This window comes from Stenella coeruleoalba (genome assembly GCF_951394435.1).
Source record: "Stenella coeruleoalba genome assembly, chromosome: 4".
NCBI lineage: Eukaryota > Metazoa > Chordata > Mammalia > Artiodactyla > Delphinidae > Stenella > Stenella coeruleoalba.
The window spans coordinates 139,166,327-139,183,373 of record NC_137149.1 but is presented as its reverse complement, the minus strand read 5'-3'; the positions used below and the strand labels follow the sequence as shown (position 1 = coordinate 139,183,373).

The 17,047-nt window shown below is 32.8% G+C and overlaps 1 long non-coding RNA gene across 1 annotated transcript in view; it reads right to left on the bottom strand.

The window, feature by feature from the left end:
* The window catches only part of LOC307185600, an 89,245-nt gene extending 72,464 nt beyond the window's left edge, over window positions 1–16,781 (bottom strand). Inside the window, exon 1 of the long non-coding RNA XR_013828104.1 lies at window positions 16,698–16,781. This is a non-coding gene — a long non-coding RNA (uncharacterized lncRNA). The remainder of the gene's footprint in view (window positions 1–16,697) is intronic.
* Between the last annotated feature and the right edge of the window lie 266 nt (window positions 16,782–17,047).

Genomic DNA, 17,047 nt, shown 5'->3' with positions numbered 1-17,047 from the left:
CATTTTACAATTAGCTATTTTGGGTTAATTTTTGGAAGGGTGTAAAGTCTGTGTCCAGATTCACTTTTTGTATGTTGGTATCCAGTTGTTCCAGCAGCATTTGTTAAAAAGACTATCTTTTCTCCATTTCATTGCCTTTCCTTCTTTGTCAAAGACCCGTTGACTAAGTGGGTCTGTTTCTGGGCACACTATTTTTTTTTTAATTTATTTATTTATTTATTACCAATACCACACAGTCCTGTTTACTATAGCTTTTTTCTTTTTTGCGTACGTGGGCCTCTCACTGTTGTGGCCTTTCCCGCTGCAGAGCACAGGATCCGGACGCGCAGGCTCAGCGGCCATGGCTTACAGGCCCAGCTGCTCCGCGACATGTGGGATCCTCCCGGACCAGGGCACGAACACATGTCACCTGCATCGGCAGGTGGACTCTCAACCACTATGCCGCCAGGGAAGCCGTACTATAGCTTTATAGTAATTCTTGATGTGAGGTAATATCAATCCTCCAACATTATTCTTCTCCTTCAGTATGGTTAGATATTCTCTGTTAGATCAATTAATAATATGAAAATTTTAAAACTAGAAATATTTTTTATTGTATCTTTTTTTATTCCTTCTTTGATGTTCTTCCTTTCTTTATGTAGATCCTCCATATTTTATGTAGATCCTGGGCTATTTTATTTCCTTCTCTCTGAAAAACTTCTTATATTTCTCGCCAGGCAGAATGACTGGCAGCAAATTCCCTCAATTTTTTGTTTGTCTGAAAATATTTTCTTTCTTTTTTACTTTTGAAGGATAATTTTGCAGGGTACAGGATTCTAGGTTGGAGGGTTTTTTCTATCAACACTTTAATATTTCACTCCACCGTCTTCTTACTTGCCTGGTTTCTGAGGAGAAGTCAGATGTAATTCTTATCTTCCTCTATATGTAAGGTATTTGCCAACTGGCAAGCAGCCACCCACAAGTTGGGAAGTATAGCAAACGTCCAGCAGTCTCACAGAGCTGAGGACATAAAAATTAGAGTTCAAGTCCCACCAAGATGAAGTCCCCAGGGTAAACACCTTAGATTTTCAGTTGGAACTCCTGACTAATAATATAATATTAAGATAAGAAATTGGCAAAACAAGCTGGACACCTGTATCCAATCAATTCAATCTTAGCTTGTACTGAAATTATCTTTCCCTAGCCTAAAGTTAATTCTCATTAGAAAGATAACATCATGCAGAACCTCAAATCATCTCAAGAAATTTTTTAACACACAATGGTTGGCATCAATCAAAACGTATTAAATCAACAAAAATCAAAAGAAAATAAAAGAAGGGATCAAGTAAACTTAGGGTAGGAACAATAGTCACTGAAAGAGAAAAGAAATGTGCAATATGGAAAAATCCACAGTGACAAAAATGGTTCCTTGAAAACTTAACAAATGTCTAAAAAGTCTTATAGAAGAAGAGAAAAAGGAGGAAATGGTGGAGGGAGGAGAGAAGGAGGAGGAGGAAGAGGAAGAAGTGAACTAGAAGAAGGTAGTGAAGGAGAAGAGACAGAGAGTGGGAGGAGGAAGGGAGAAGCAGAGAGAGGAGAAAAAACTAAAATCTACAGGTAACAAGAATGAAAAGGGGTCAGCATTATAGTCCCCAAGATATTAAAAATACATTAATGTATTTCAAATAACTGTATATCAAATTTTTTTAATTAGAATTAAAATAGAAAAAAAATTAGAAAACATCACTAATTTTGAATATCATAACATTTATTAAGGAAATTGAACCTTTATTTTTCTAAAAAGAGAAAAATATTCCCAGAAATACAACTACAGGTCTCAATGGCTTCTCTGAGGAATCCTTGCAAATAGTTAAGAAAGTGATATACTAATCATGCACCAACATATATATTTTGTTAAAATTTATTTCTAGATATTTAAAGTTTTTTGTTCTTCTTTTAGATGGTATCTTTTAAGAATTTTATTCTATAGTTTATTCTGATCTCATAAGAAGAATTGAAAAGTGTTAATATTTTCTAGAAACATAGACAAATACCTTCTTTTTCTTAATAATGTAAGCAAATATTGCTTATATGAGACACAAAATGTATAAACTGTAAAGAAAAATATTGATACATTGAAGAGCAATGTATTTAAATACAATTTATTTAATGTCTAGAATAAAATTACAAGCCAGAAACCAGAAGATATTTGCAGTACATATATCTGACAAAGAATTTCATTCAAAATTAAGAACTCCAGCAGAGAGAGATATGGGGGAGAGAGAGAGAGAATCTATTAGAAAAAAAGTGAAGAAAACAAGAACAGGCATAAAATAAGAAATTAAAAGGGCAAAAGCCTTAAAAAAAAAATGTTCCAAATCTGAGGCATCAGGAAAATGCAAATTAAAACTTCAATATGATACCATCACAAAAGCTACCAGAATAGCCAAATGTAAAATAAAATACAATTGCAAGTATTGTACCATTTAACTTTCTATCAAAAATACATGCAAGTTCCAGTTATCCCACATTCTTGCTAACATTTGGTGGTGTCAGTTTTTTAAATTTTAGCTATTCTGATGAGTGAGTGTTGGAAACATGTTTTTTATTTGTATTTCCTTGATGATTAATAAATTGAACACTTTTTCATGTGAAATAATCATATATCTTTCTGGCCATACTTTTTTTAATACTGTATTGTACCAATGATACACAAGCACCTTTATGCCAGTGGGAACAAATCATTAAAATTAAAAATATAAGAAAAAAGAAATCCAGTGTCTGTTTGCCTTTTATCCCATGTATACACAGAAGTAAATATATGGTGATTTAAATAAATAAAATGACAAGAAGAGGTTAAATATCATAATTCTGTTTTTATTTAAGTAATGGATTTGAGACATAACTAAACAAAGTCTTTGTGTTATGGATTTGGACAATTAAAAATGTTATAAATGTCCTACCATTCTTTTATCCTTAAAATTTACCTAAGTTTAAATTTTATTTAAAATGTAAAGTTTATTGTTGAGTAAACTGTATGCCAATTTCATTTTTGAGAGTCGAAACTTAGTTCTTTACAGCTTCATGATATGTCTGAGACACCACAACATCAAATTACTGGGTGATGTTAATATATCTACTACTGATCTCTTCTTATCTGTTCACTCAGAAAAGATCACTCACACTGCTTAAAAGCTGCTTATTTACACATATAGAGGAGAAAAAAAATAGGATTCACAAGAAAATAAAGCAGAACAGAAATGTACAGAAAGTTACAGAAATTCTGTAACTTAAATGAGCAGCCCAAAGTAGTCCAAACAATAATCCTTCAAAAACAAAATATTTTGTTCCTTCTTTTTGATCATTGTTACTTAAGAATGACTTTGGATCATGTCTCTACCGGAAAATATCTTTAATGCCAAAGATTATGTTAATTCAATTGAAACAGCACTATCATTTTTATTTTGGGGGTTTCAAAGAGTTTTATAGCATCTACCCTCAATTTTCATTAGTAAACAACTATAGAAAATACGTGCTTAATTACAGCAGTTAGGTAACCAAACAACAACTTCCCTATAATCTCATTTACTATTAATTAAGGTATTCCCTGGAATAACATGACTATTTTTTATATTAACTAAGCAAATAATAATGAAGAAATATTATTAAAGGTAACTGATTCAGGCACTATCCCAATGAACTGATTACATGTGTATGTGTGTTTGTGTATGAAGTGTACATACACTACTCATCTAATCATCAAATATATATTTAACAACAGCTGTAATAAATGCTGGGAACCATACAAACAAGTTTTCATTGACCTTAATGTTGAGGTAACCATAAAATCCAAAATGAATATGCCATATTGGTATCTCTGACATACCAACATTCCCTCAGCATCTGTACTTAACAGACAAGGAGTCGATTTGTGTACTTTTGGCCTCTTTTACTTACGAACTAAATCTAAGAGCTATCTAGATTTTTGTTATATAGTTCTAGACTAGTTAAGAGTGTGATAATCTATCCTTTACATATGCTATATAACTACAGAGAAGACACATAGAAAATCTGGTGGAATTTCTTAAATTTCAGATTATTGTCTCACAACCTGCTTCGGGTGATCTAGTATTACCTGTGGGATTAATTCTAGATTGTAAACTTCATGAAAATCTTATATTTTATTAGGCCTTATATCCTGAGTTATCACAATGTAAGTGAACTGAAGGTTCTTTCTAAATGTGTTTTTGAAAAGGTGAAAGAATGATTCCTAAGTTCCTCTCTAACTGAAATTTTGACACTCAGAAAAGTTTAACCAGAAATATTCCTATCTATTTATCATAGGGTACAAATATTTAACACATTTTAATTCTTTTGATTTTTATTCATTAACAAAAGTAATGGGGAGAATTTTTCAAAATATACCAATTATAATTTTACCTCATATATCTTGATAATTTTTTAAATACTTTACTCACTCATCTTTCATTCAATAAGTATGATTCTGCTAAAAGATTATTGGAAGTTGGGATTACTGAAATATAAAGGATTCAGCTCTGTTCTTTGAGGATTGTATTTCCGAGCATATTTTTTACTGAATTATGCATATGATTCAATTCTCCTTTTCCTATTTTATAGGTAGAAAATTAAAAAGAATTAACCAGAAAAACAACCAGCACAATTTTCCTCCTGGAAGTGAGAATACCATTTTATGGTGGTTTTTTTGTGTGTGTGGTGTTATAAATACCATTCCATATACTAATCATGGAAAACTGTTAATTCCCTGAACTTGGAACTTCGAAACAGCCTCCCACCTAATTCAATTATCACTCAAAATGTAGTTCATAGAACATCTATTTCAGTATCACATAGTTTGTTAAAAATGAATATTCCTGGGCTTCAGCCCTGATAAATTAGAATCTTATACAACATATTAAAGACCAAGGTAGCACCAAAATTTAGGTTTCCTAACTTCTGGTACTATATTTTATACTTTCACTCTTCTTCCATTCCAAATAAAGTATCCATATTTTATGGCGCAATTTTTTAACTTCTCAATTTTATTGTTTATCAATACAAAGGCATGGTATAGTGCAGAAAGGATAAAAATATTTCTGAATCTAAATATGTTGATTGAACCTTTTTCACTTTCTTGGATTAAACATAATTTCATAATGTGGCAAGATTTGAGTCCAAGGGTATCTGAGCTACCCAAACTCAGCCCTTCTAAGATTTCTCTGCAATTTAACTTGAAATATTTTTAAATATCTAATTTCTTACCATTTTACTAACTTTCCCCTTTCCAGTTCATATCTAGGTCAAAATGAAAGCATTTAGTTGAATCATTTATATTGTAGAGCATTCAAGGTGTCAAAATTTCCTAATGAAATATTTCAGTATCACTGGGATAAAACTGATGAAAAAACACCAAGCAAAACATCTTCCTGAAGAAAAGAAAAACTTTCCTAGCAAACAAGAAACCAAAAGGGAATTACATTTTGAAACTGTCTTATCTTTGTAATTAACGTCAATTTAGAACTTTGATTTTCAAAAATATGGGATGATGATCATTGACAGCCTAATTAAATGTCAGATGGCAACTTTAAGAGCAAAAAATAAGTGTTTGAGAGATAAAGACTTTGCAGAGAAACACTGAAAACTCTGTAATTAATAACTAAATTAATCAAAAACTCCAAGACTACAGTAATCTTTGGAATAGTATACAAAAAAATTAGAAAAAAACTGAAATGTATATTTAAATGATTAATGTAACACATATGTCTTCTCCTTAATTGAAAATTTAACAGATAATTAAAATAATATTTTCTGCTCTGATCAGGTAATGTTCTTAATATATTAAACTATTCTGTTTCACATCATTTGTTCATGTTCTTTCCTGTGTTTTATCTTGATGTACAAATGTTTAAAGGAACAAAAATTTTGAAATCTTTTTGAAATATACCCCCAGTGAATATTTGTAACTCTTTTATAAATTTCTGTGTCCTAAGCGGATGAGGACTATAGAAGGTAAACTGGATGTATGTGAATTCTTCAGGGTTCAAAATGTATGGTGAATTCATAATGGAAATTATTCAGTAGGGCTGCACATAAAATTAATACAAAAAATAAGTAGCTCAATATGTATTTATTGAGCCCTTCTAGTGCCTAAATTAAGAACTGAAACATAGAGGGTGTTCAATAAAGGTTTCTTCAACTGATTTAAACATAACTCCTTATAAAGACCTTCATGTAAGTTACTACGGGAACACTTAAATCCAGTAACATTCCAAATAAATAAATAAATTTAGGCATGGTATTTTAAATGAGTAAGAAACTGAAGTTAGATGTTGCCAAAGATATTAGAGCTAAACAAGGAGTCAAACCCAAGTCTGTAGACTCTAAAGACCATCCACTATTTCACATTTTAATACACAAGGTATTTTGAAGAAAAATACTTAGAACTCCATCACACAAAAGGTCAAGCCCTAAATATCTAGAAAAAGTAACATCCAGAATAACTCCTTTCCTAGTTGATTCAGAACTCGCCATTCTAAATATTGTAAAACAATGACCATTACACACAGGTCAATTTCAGTATGCCAGATGTCAAATACTGCCTTCCTCTAATTGACATTTTAACTTATCTTCTCTATTGACTCATAAAAGTACATTTCAAAGCTAGCTAATACCCAAAACTTAGAACCATTAGACTTCCAGTAACGATCCTGATATCTTTTTTTCACTAGATCTTTTCCTCCTGGTTTTGAAATCTTGCTTCAACATTCCTCAGGCCCCTACTAGATACTACACTGTTTTCTCATCTGACCTTCTCATTATCATTTCTGGATCAGCCCTATTCTCCAAGCTCATTATCTTCGCTTGTCTTGGGTGAGTCTTTCATACTCCAATTCTCCACAATCTAACTCCAGCCAAATTTTGTCTTTTGGCCACCTCCATGCCTGCTCTTTCCCCTCTTTAAAAGAGAAAGATGATACTGATATTACATCATCTATCTATGGCTATAGGTTCACATAGCTAATGTACTAATATAGTACTTAGCTACTTAAGTAATTTTGCAAGCACCTCTCTGGTTTTCAACATTTACCCAAGAACTATAAGCATTTAAGTTCAAGTTAAAAAAGTTATTAAGTACTCTCTACATTTCTACATTCAAGGGTGTATCAAGGATAGACAATGCATATGATATGGTCCATCCAAGATTGTATTTTAATCTGAATGGAGATAGATAGATAGATAGATATAGATAGATAGTAAGCATTATAAAATCTCATTGAAAGTTATATAATATCTCAAAACTGAAGAAAAAATAAGGTATTCTGGGAAAACCACTTTGAATAATTCTCTAGACAAATTTTAGAACCACCCTCAAAAAATTATATTTCCTTTTATCTATATTTAGTTCTTTCACTTTTCTTATAATATTCTTTAAACTTTCTGTCTGTACGCTATTATATTGGAAGCATTATATGAAAGGTAACTCTTTAGTCTTGTTCAGTATTATATTTCTGGGGCTTAGAGTAGTGTCTAACAAATGTTAGATGCTCAAAAATTATTTATTGAATCCTTGACTGAATTGCAGGTATATACAATCCAGTCACTGATTCAATAAATAATTGGCACTTCTACAATAACAACAGTTATTAGTAAATTATAGTGGAATCACTGCTGTTGAGATAGTTACTATCATAACATTCTTGATCAATAAAAATATTTATCAAATCCGTCCAATGCATATACATTCCCATCAATTAGATCTCCTCAAACTCTCTTCACTGTCAGACAAATAAGGACCTTCATGCAATATTTCCTATATGTGCGTCATAATTAACGGTTGCAAACTGTATTGTTCAGTCACTGAAATTCACTGCACTGAATTAGTGCCTTAACAAAGATCCTGATTAATAAAGAAGAGGTATCAGAGAAAGGATAATCCAGTGGATTGTAGGACAGGAGTTTTTGTAGGCTCTAAACTGTTTATGTAAGCAACACAAAGATAGTATTTATTTACAAGAATTTCACTCATTTGATTCTGAGGGGTTTTTTTTGGTACATTTTCTTTGAGAAAGACAATTTTGTCACTATCAATTATAAAATAGTACTTTGAAAATTGTTTCATTTTTTTTTAGTTCATGAACTGTTAGCCTATCAACTGGAAATTATAAATTATCCCATTGCCAGTGACAATTTATTAGTTTCTCCAATACTGTAGTCATAGTATTTTTTATTTTAATACAGAATCCTAGAAATCAAAGAATATATTATCATTCTTCTTTATTCATATCTTTGATGAAGTTTGAGTCATGTAGTAGAAATTTATTATAATGGAAATGCTTACAATGTGTTTTTAATAAGAAATTGATGTGGGATCCACCAACACAGATTACTGAAGATCACTGGATTACTGAACTTGAAAATAGAACTAAATATTCAAAGACAGTACTTGAAAACAAATTTTGTGTGCTCAGTAGGTATTTTTCATAAATTTTCTCATGATTGATACTTCACGGTAACAGGCTACATTCATTTAATTTAAATGAGCTATATCTAGCTAAATAATAATAATATAATGTGTATATCTCCCAAAGTTAATTAACACATCAATGTTGTAGAGTTCACTCAAGGTATAGTATAAAATTAGTATAAAATATGAACTAGAAACCAATATGGCATGAGTTTTTTGTTTGTTTGTTTGTTTGTTTGCGGTACGCAGGCCTCTCACTGTTGTGGCCTCTCCCGTTGCGGAGCACAGTCTCCGGATGCGCAGGCTCAGCGGCCATGGCTCATGGGCCTAGCCGCTCCGCGGCATGTGGGATCTTCCCGGACTGGGGAACGAACCCGTGTCCCCTGCATCGGCAGGCGGACTCTCAACCACTGCGCCACCAAGGAAGCCCCAATGGCATGAGTTTTTGCTGTTGCTTTTTTCGCTTTCCTTTGGAAATATTGGCATACATGTTTCAAAACCTTCTTTTCGTTATGACTTTTGTTTATTTTGTCTTGTTACAGAAATATAGCTTATTTCTTAAATTTTAATTGTATAGAGTTTTAGAATATGTGTGTGTGTGCACGTGTGTGTGTGTATACAGAGAGACAGCAGACACTCATATTTTTACTAATTAAGTTTTTGTTTCCTTTTCAAGGCATTTTCTAGTGTTTTTATATAATTAACACTATGAGAAATACTATCTTTCTACTTTTAACAATTATGAGTATCCTGAGCAGACTTGAAATTCTTCCTTCGTTTGTTTATTTAACAAATACTAAGGAAATGTTGCTATGGAACACAGTTCCTGTTCAGTTTGAGCTTCCAGTAAGGAAGGAGATTTAACACAAATTTTATACCAATGTTTTTCGTTACAATTGTGCTAAGTACCATAAAGGAAAACTATGCATTGTATAATAAGGGAATAGAACCATTTTAGGGGGTAGGGAGCCAGAAAGTTTTCCCTGAGTTCAGTCCTGAAGAATTTACAGGAGTGAGACTAATCAAAACTGAGGATAAAAGTTTTCCAAGCAGAAGAACCAGCAGACCACCAGGTATGTGTAGGTAGAACATGAGGTGACAAAATCCTTGGCTTGCACATGGAACTAAATTAAGTATAGGTTGTCAAGAGTATAATAATTAATTGGAGGACAAATTCAAAACAAAATTTTAGATGTAATAGATTCCATTTATCCAGTATTGTAATTTTCACAATATCTTAAAAGCCTAGGAAGTCACTGGAATATTTTAAGCAAAGGAGTGACAACTCAGGTTGGCAGCACCTAATCCAAAACTAACCTGACAAGCCTACACACGGCTGCTGCTTCTTTTCTGCCTTCCAAATTTTACAGTTATTTCTTGTGGAGAATTGAGAATCACACAGGGAACAGAATTCTTGGAAGCATAGTTCCATTTTAGCTAAATTAACATAGTACAAAATCACCACATTATTCATGATTAACGTGTGCATATTTTTGATTCTCATACTGACAATCTTCTAAGTTAAAAAAAATAATGCATTCATTTTAGTCTTAAGAGCTATGAAATATGTAAAGATAATTGAATAGGTTGAATAGAAATAGGGAGACTGTAATTTATTATATTTTCTTAATTGCTTTGAGAAAATATTATAGTATAAACAGAATAACTTGATTATTGTAATTAGTATTATTCACAAGAATAAAATCTGCATGACTCATCAATTACTACTGCCTTGAATGTGAACCAAGATTTTTAAAAATTATACAATATACTACTTTCTATATTTTTGTTTAATAAGATGATACACATTGTTTTTAATAAAGAGAAAAATAATAAATCTTTCACAACTATACATTTCAAAATTTGTGTGATGCATTTCATGTTTTAGATTAACATGTTTTAGATTAACAAATTAAGCTCAGAGCTATTAGGTACTTGGCTGAGGTCAACTACTGGATAGATGGTTGTAGTGAAATTAGATTCAGGTCTATCTTTTGACTCTAACTACAATGCTGTTTTAACTACAACACACACATGTGCATGAAACACATTTAAACATGTTTATATGCCTTGTGATTCAAGGTTAAAAATTAAGTCCATACATTTATACTTTCCTTCCAAAGACACTATAAAGATGATAGTAAAATGATTTTAAAGCTATAAACCCACATCAGGGAAAGATCATCAAAAGATGAAAGATTTCAAGTATTTTCTGGAAAATGAGTATGGATGGAGGTGCAGCTGCTAAAGAAGCAAAGCGAAAGTTTCACAAATTGGAATGAGTAGAGGGAGGTTATAAGCCAGGAAAGAACCACTCTCCTAATAAGAATTTTGGAAAGATTCGAGGACAGGATAGGATGCAAGCATACGATGTGGGACTAAAATTGGAGAATTAATTGCAGTAGTATTCAAAAGTCTCTTGCCTACATGCTCTGTACCTATACCGCAACCAATGATCACTATCAACTGTAGAAGGAAACGACCAGTGTCTAAGCATTCATCTTGGACAAACAAAAAGATAATTATTTTCAAAATAAATTCAGTGAATTACCTGAGGAAAAATAGAGCAGTCCATGTCAGTGTGTTTCAAAGAAAAGTATTCGTAAGTGTGTTCTTTTGGGAAATGCCAACATAGTGGTTCGTTCATTGTTCACTTGCCCTAATCCAATCTTTGCAGGTAAATAAGCCTTCCCATGTACACTAAGTACATTGTAATTTTTCCCATTGATTCATTTTGAATAGGTATAGAAGTCATTTATCAACAGATATCTGATATGATCTGAAGGAAAGAAATGATAAAGGTAACAAATGTGAAAAATAATCTACAAAAAACAGAAAATCCTAGGAACATGTGAAAGTTTAAACATCTTAAAATTTCACTCTGGATAGAGCATCAAAAAGAGCATATAAAACAAGAACAGGCTCATGCGAAAAATAAAAAGAAACAAAGAATTTTAAAACATCTTAGAAATTCATATAATATTTTAAATTAAACATTACATCCAAAATAGTGCTCAAATCAAAAGTTGTGCAGCTCAATGATTTTAACAAAGTGAATACATCCCTGTGATAAGATAAATATCAAGAGACAGAATATTATCAGTATCACAGAAGCTCCTGTCATTCTCACCACCAAATTGCTTTACAAAAAGCTTCTAATAATTCACATTCTCAGTAGCAGTTGCTCCATATCCTTGTCAACAGTTGGTGTCAGCCTTTCCATTTTTGCAGTCATAATGGGTATAGGGATTTATTTTACATCTCCTTAATGACTAATGAATTTAGCATTAGTCAATATGTTTCTTGGTAATTTCAATGGCCTCAATTGTAAAGTAAATTTGTAAGTTTTACTCTTTCAATGATGTCTTTGGAGGAACAAAACCTCTTGATGTTTAACATTGATCAACTTACCAATTTTCTCCTATTTGTACTTTTTGTGTGCTCTTAAAAAAAAATCTTTATGTTTCCTAATGTCATTAAGATATTTTTGTTTTCTTGTAGACACATTACAATTTTACTTGTCACATTTTGATCTGCAATACAATATCATAAAGTCAAGATTTTTTTCACATGAATATTCAATATTTTCAGCAACAGTTATTGGTAAATGAAACATACCTTTTTTCAATCACACTCCAGGGCTACTACTGTCATAAATCAAATGACCATATTCACATTGGTCTCTTTTTGGACTCTCATTTCTAATTTACTGGTCTGCTCTTATGTTGTTATCACACTGTATTCATTACTGTGGCTTTATACTAGGTATATCAATACACCAGGTATGTTCTTCAAGATTGACTTGGCTATTCTGATTTTACAACTTTAAAACAAAATTTCCAGAATACTTTTTTAAATTAGCAGAAGGTTTGGAAGACAAAAGCAAGAAAATATGCCAGAATGTAGGATTTAAAAATAAAGACCAAAAAGTAAGAAAAATAAGAGATGTAGGATACCAAATCAGGTGGTACAAATTCTGAAAATAGAAGTTCCTTGAAAAACACAGAGAGAGAAACTTGGCAATTAGACAAATTTTTTAGAACAATTAATGGCCTTTTTTTTTTTTTTTTTTTTTTTTTTTGTGGTACGCGGGCCTCTCACTGTTGTGGCCCCTCCTGTTGCGGAGCACAGGCTCCGGACGCGCAAGCCCAGCGGCCATGGCTCACGGGCCCAGCTGCTCCACGGCATGTGGGATTCTCCCGGACCGGGGCACGAACCCGCGTCCCCCGCATCGGCAGGCGGACTCTCAACCACTGCGCCACCAGGGGAGCCTTTTAATGGCATTTTTAATGGAAATCCTAAGGAGCCCTGCTTTCACCTCAAACCGCACTCCCTCCTTTAGCACTATCAGTAAATACCAGCACAATCATTGCTCAGAATTGGTGTTCTAAATGCCTAAGATTGCAAACTTTTAAAAAAATAAATGTGATAGCTCATTCTCCAGCAGGTTAAGGTAGGAGATATAACAACATGGTATTTGATTTAAGGTATATTTTTATTTAAATACAAGCATTTCAGCAATTTAAAAAATCAGGGTTTTCAAGTTTTACAGTATTTTAACAAATGAGATTTCATTTCATTTAATGACGGTGTCTCTTATAAAGTATTAAATTGTTCTCCTAAAATATATAGATACTACAAAGAAACAAGTTGCTAAAACGTACATTCAGAATGTTCAAGAAAAGAAGAAACTCAATAGGTAAACACTGCTCGAATTCAAATTACAGTATCTTATGCAATTAAAACTAAATCAGCTTAACTGTAGTAAACAAAAATTATCTTTTAACAATTTTTTTTATGGTTTGTCTTTCTATCTTTCTCTTTATAGTAAACCGAATATGGCATGGATAATGCTTTTTAAAAATCTGTTTGAAAGTTCAAACTAATTTCCACATAATTGTGTTAGAGGATTAATCAATCTGTGAAATTTTTCAAGGTTCGTTGAGGTGCTCTTAGTAAAGCCATGGAGCTTTACTTTTGAATTATGCCCTTGTCAAGGAGTCTGGACTATTTGATTCAGTGTGTGATTACAACAGTTTTTCAATTAATGTGTACTAGTTTCATGACATAACTCTAGCCCGTGTTAACACTTCAACCTCATTAAGATATAATGTTATATAAGTAACTATTGTTAGCCCTAATATTAATTCTCTGACCTCAAGTAATTGAACCTAACAGCAGTGGCACAGAAAGAATTACTGATTTAATTTAGGTCATTTCTCAGTGAATGTTTTAAGCTAGGTATAATGTAAACTACCATGAACTGACCTAGGATATGTACAAATAATATTACATTTAAATAAGAAATCATTCATTTGGAAAACATTGATATTATAGTTGTTCAAATTACAGGGACAATGCTAAATGTGCTTGTTCACAATTACTGCCACGAAACTTTATACTCAGACTGCTTTAAGTATGCAACCTTTGAGGTTAGAACTTGGAATTCATCCTGCTTGCTCTTATCAACTAATGTAATGATTACAGATCTTATAGAGAGAATATGGAGAAAAGAAAGAAGGAAGGAAGGAAGAAGGAAGAAAGGTACGCTGAGGAGGGAAGAAGAGAAAGACATATTCTAACAAGCTCATCCAAATTTTAAGAGATATTTATGTTTTGGACAGAATATAAGTACATCATACATTTGACGTTGGGGTAGGAGAGCAGGCAGTGTAGGGAGATATGGATGAAAAAAGAAACCGAATATTTATTGAGAATTCATTATAAGTCAATCATTGCACAAAATTTTTAAATAGCTAGAGCTGACTCCTGCCTTTGTCAGTTTGGGGAGGGCGGTGGGGGGATGGCAGACATACAAAGCAGGCTTGGCCAATCAGAGTGTTTTAGTTCCCAAGCCTAAGCTTGGTTTGATATGAGCTCATGACCTAAGTCCAAGGAATTAGTCTAACTTTTAACTGACCTACCAAAAAATATGTTATTTCTAATCGTGGTGAACTCAAAAATTAAGCAGGCGCTGTTAGTTATTGTCTAACAAAAAGAGAGCTTGCCAGAAAGTTGAGGCCAGTGGATGAAATTAAGTTAATACAGGAAGAGAACCAATATTTAACTATAGCATTTGAACTCCTAGATTGAGTAGTACGTAAAGTTTGACCACTAATAAATCTCTCCTCCATTTTTATTTTTTATATTTTTGCTTGAGTCTATTTGGGGTGGATTTTCTGTAAATGACAACTCTAAAAGTCCTCATTAGTTGAGAGACAAATTTAGGATTGAAACCCAATTTTTTGTACTATCTCCCTGTCTACTTGCTACAATTATCCATGATAAGTAGCTTTCATGCAGACTAAATAAACCTAATTATTGTAAATTGAATTAAAAGCAGGTAAACATTTCCAGTAAAAATGTTAAAATGCTTTCATTCAGTAAATATCACAGACGAAGGTCAGGGAGACATTTCACAATAAATAGAAATCATGGTTCATGTTTTATGCCATTTAAAAGGACATAAAATTCAAGATAATATATTATCCAAGATAATATGAAATATATGATATGCTAAAGATTAACCTTAGTTTCTAAGGGAAAAATAAAACCAAATATATTCATCAGGATTTTGCTAATTGCTTTTGTTTCTGTTTTTAACTACCTGAAAACATCTATTGGAATTAAATGAAGTCCCCTTGTTTTATTGCAGTTATTACTGACTAAGTAAAAGTTAATGAGAAAATATTATGTTAATTGAATGGTATTGCATTTCAATCAATGAGAAAACATTTATTAATATAATATTCATTCTCTCATTGTTATGTGCATGATTTGAAAATACTGGCCATAATAAGTATAAATCGGGCTGAACAGACAAAATAAATCTGCATGATTTAACAGACAGCACTTCAGAGAAATCTGTAATACATAGTCATACTGATGGATTCACTCTATCCATTAAACACCCTGCACAACCATATAGACAGCTTGGTAAACATATGCATATGCAAATGCTAGACTGCACAACAATCTAAAACAGCAGCTTAAAAGATTTTGGGGTGTCATGCTTCCCCTGATATGAGGTTCCACTCAGCTTTCAAGAAAAACTTAGTACTCACTCTACTTACTTGCATTAGCTCTTAAAAGGGGTCTAAACCATCTTGCCTGAAGAACAGAAATTAAGTCCAAGGATAGAGCAAACAGCTGACCATCAAATCAAAAACTGATATAACAAGTCTTTTTCTGTCCCAGGCATTGTCATATTAAAAGTAATAGGGCAGGGAAGGGCCATTGAGGTATAAACCAAAGATGTTTGTAATAAGGCATCTATTGAGTCTGAGCTGTTTGGAACTCAGGGCTGACAGATGAAGAAAGAGAAGCAATCCAAGTCAATTCATGGATGTGTAAGTGCCACTGTTTTGGAGAAACTCAAGAGACCTACGGAATGACACAAAAGACATCACCTCTTGACAAAGACATTTATGGGGGCCACTACCCAATGACAACTAAAGCAGTATGGACTTCAGCTTAAGTAAAGAAGAAGCTAAAATTGTAGAGTCTTCCCTAGGTTCATAGATAGGTGTTAGGAGGTCTCTAGTCCTTATGAAATTATATGCCAAAAATTACATGTGTGTGTATGCATTTTCCTGGGCCAAAATTAAATTCTTAAAAGGGTCTATGACCAGCAACAAATTTAAATCCCACTAACTCAAAGCCTAGTTCCAAACTCAAATGGGTAATAAAGGGAGAGCTGCTAATTACCTGAGTAGCAGACTTTTGCCTAGTTCCCAGAGAAAGAATGGAATAGCCTTTGTACCTATGGCTGCTTACTGAGATATTACTGAGATACTCCCTAGCAAGAATTCAAAACAAAACAAAACCAAAAAAGATTATATAGAAATGCTTTAACAGATTGCAATAATTTAAAATGTCACATCTAGATATTATGCTTAGAAAATGAAAACTTTTATTTTTTTTAAAATGTTACATGTTTATCTGTGTCACTCATGAGGTTTAGCATATAGAAACCTTTCTCTCGCAAAGTGCCAAAGCCTCAGCCACGTGCAGTTACATCGAACCAATACAGACTCTCACCTTTGCCAGTTCCTCAGTCATGTGCTTTGTTCTCAGGCCCTGCTGGGGCCCATTACTGTAATTTGTACAGCTTGCCACTAGTATAGCCTTCACCTCAATAGGGGACTGGGGAAATTGTTCTCATTTTCATTCCTGGGTCTTCACCATTTAATCTATCACCTCTTACCACATCTTTTATAGAAAAGAAAACACTTACTTGCTACCTCTGTCCCAAATCCTTCATTCCCAGTGGGCAACTTCTCTTCCTTGTACCTCAATTACTGCTGCTATTGAAAGATGCATCAAAATCCTTTTCCTGCAGAAATTGGGCACAATATTTGGTATTATTCACTGGTCCTATTTGGCATCATTGACTGGTATAATTTCACAATTCCACTTAATTAAAGACCACGTAGGCACATTGAAACCCTAGCAATGAGAGGGTGCCCATTGGGAAAGAATAGCAAGTACTAAATATAAACTTGTTGAATAAATGAATGAATGGATGAATGACTATTTGTGAAAAACAAATGAAATAACATATAGGAGACTGAAAATGAAATACTT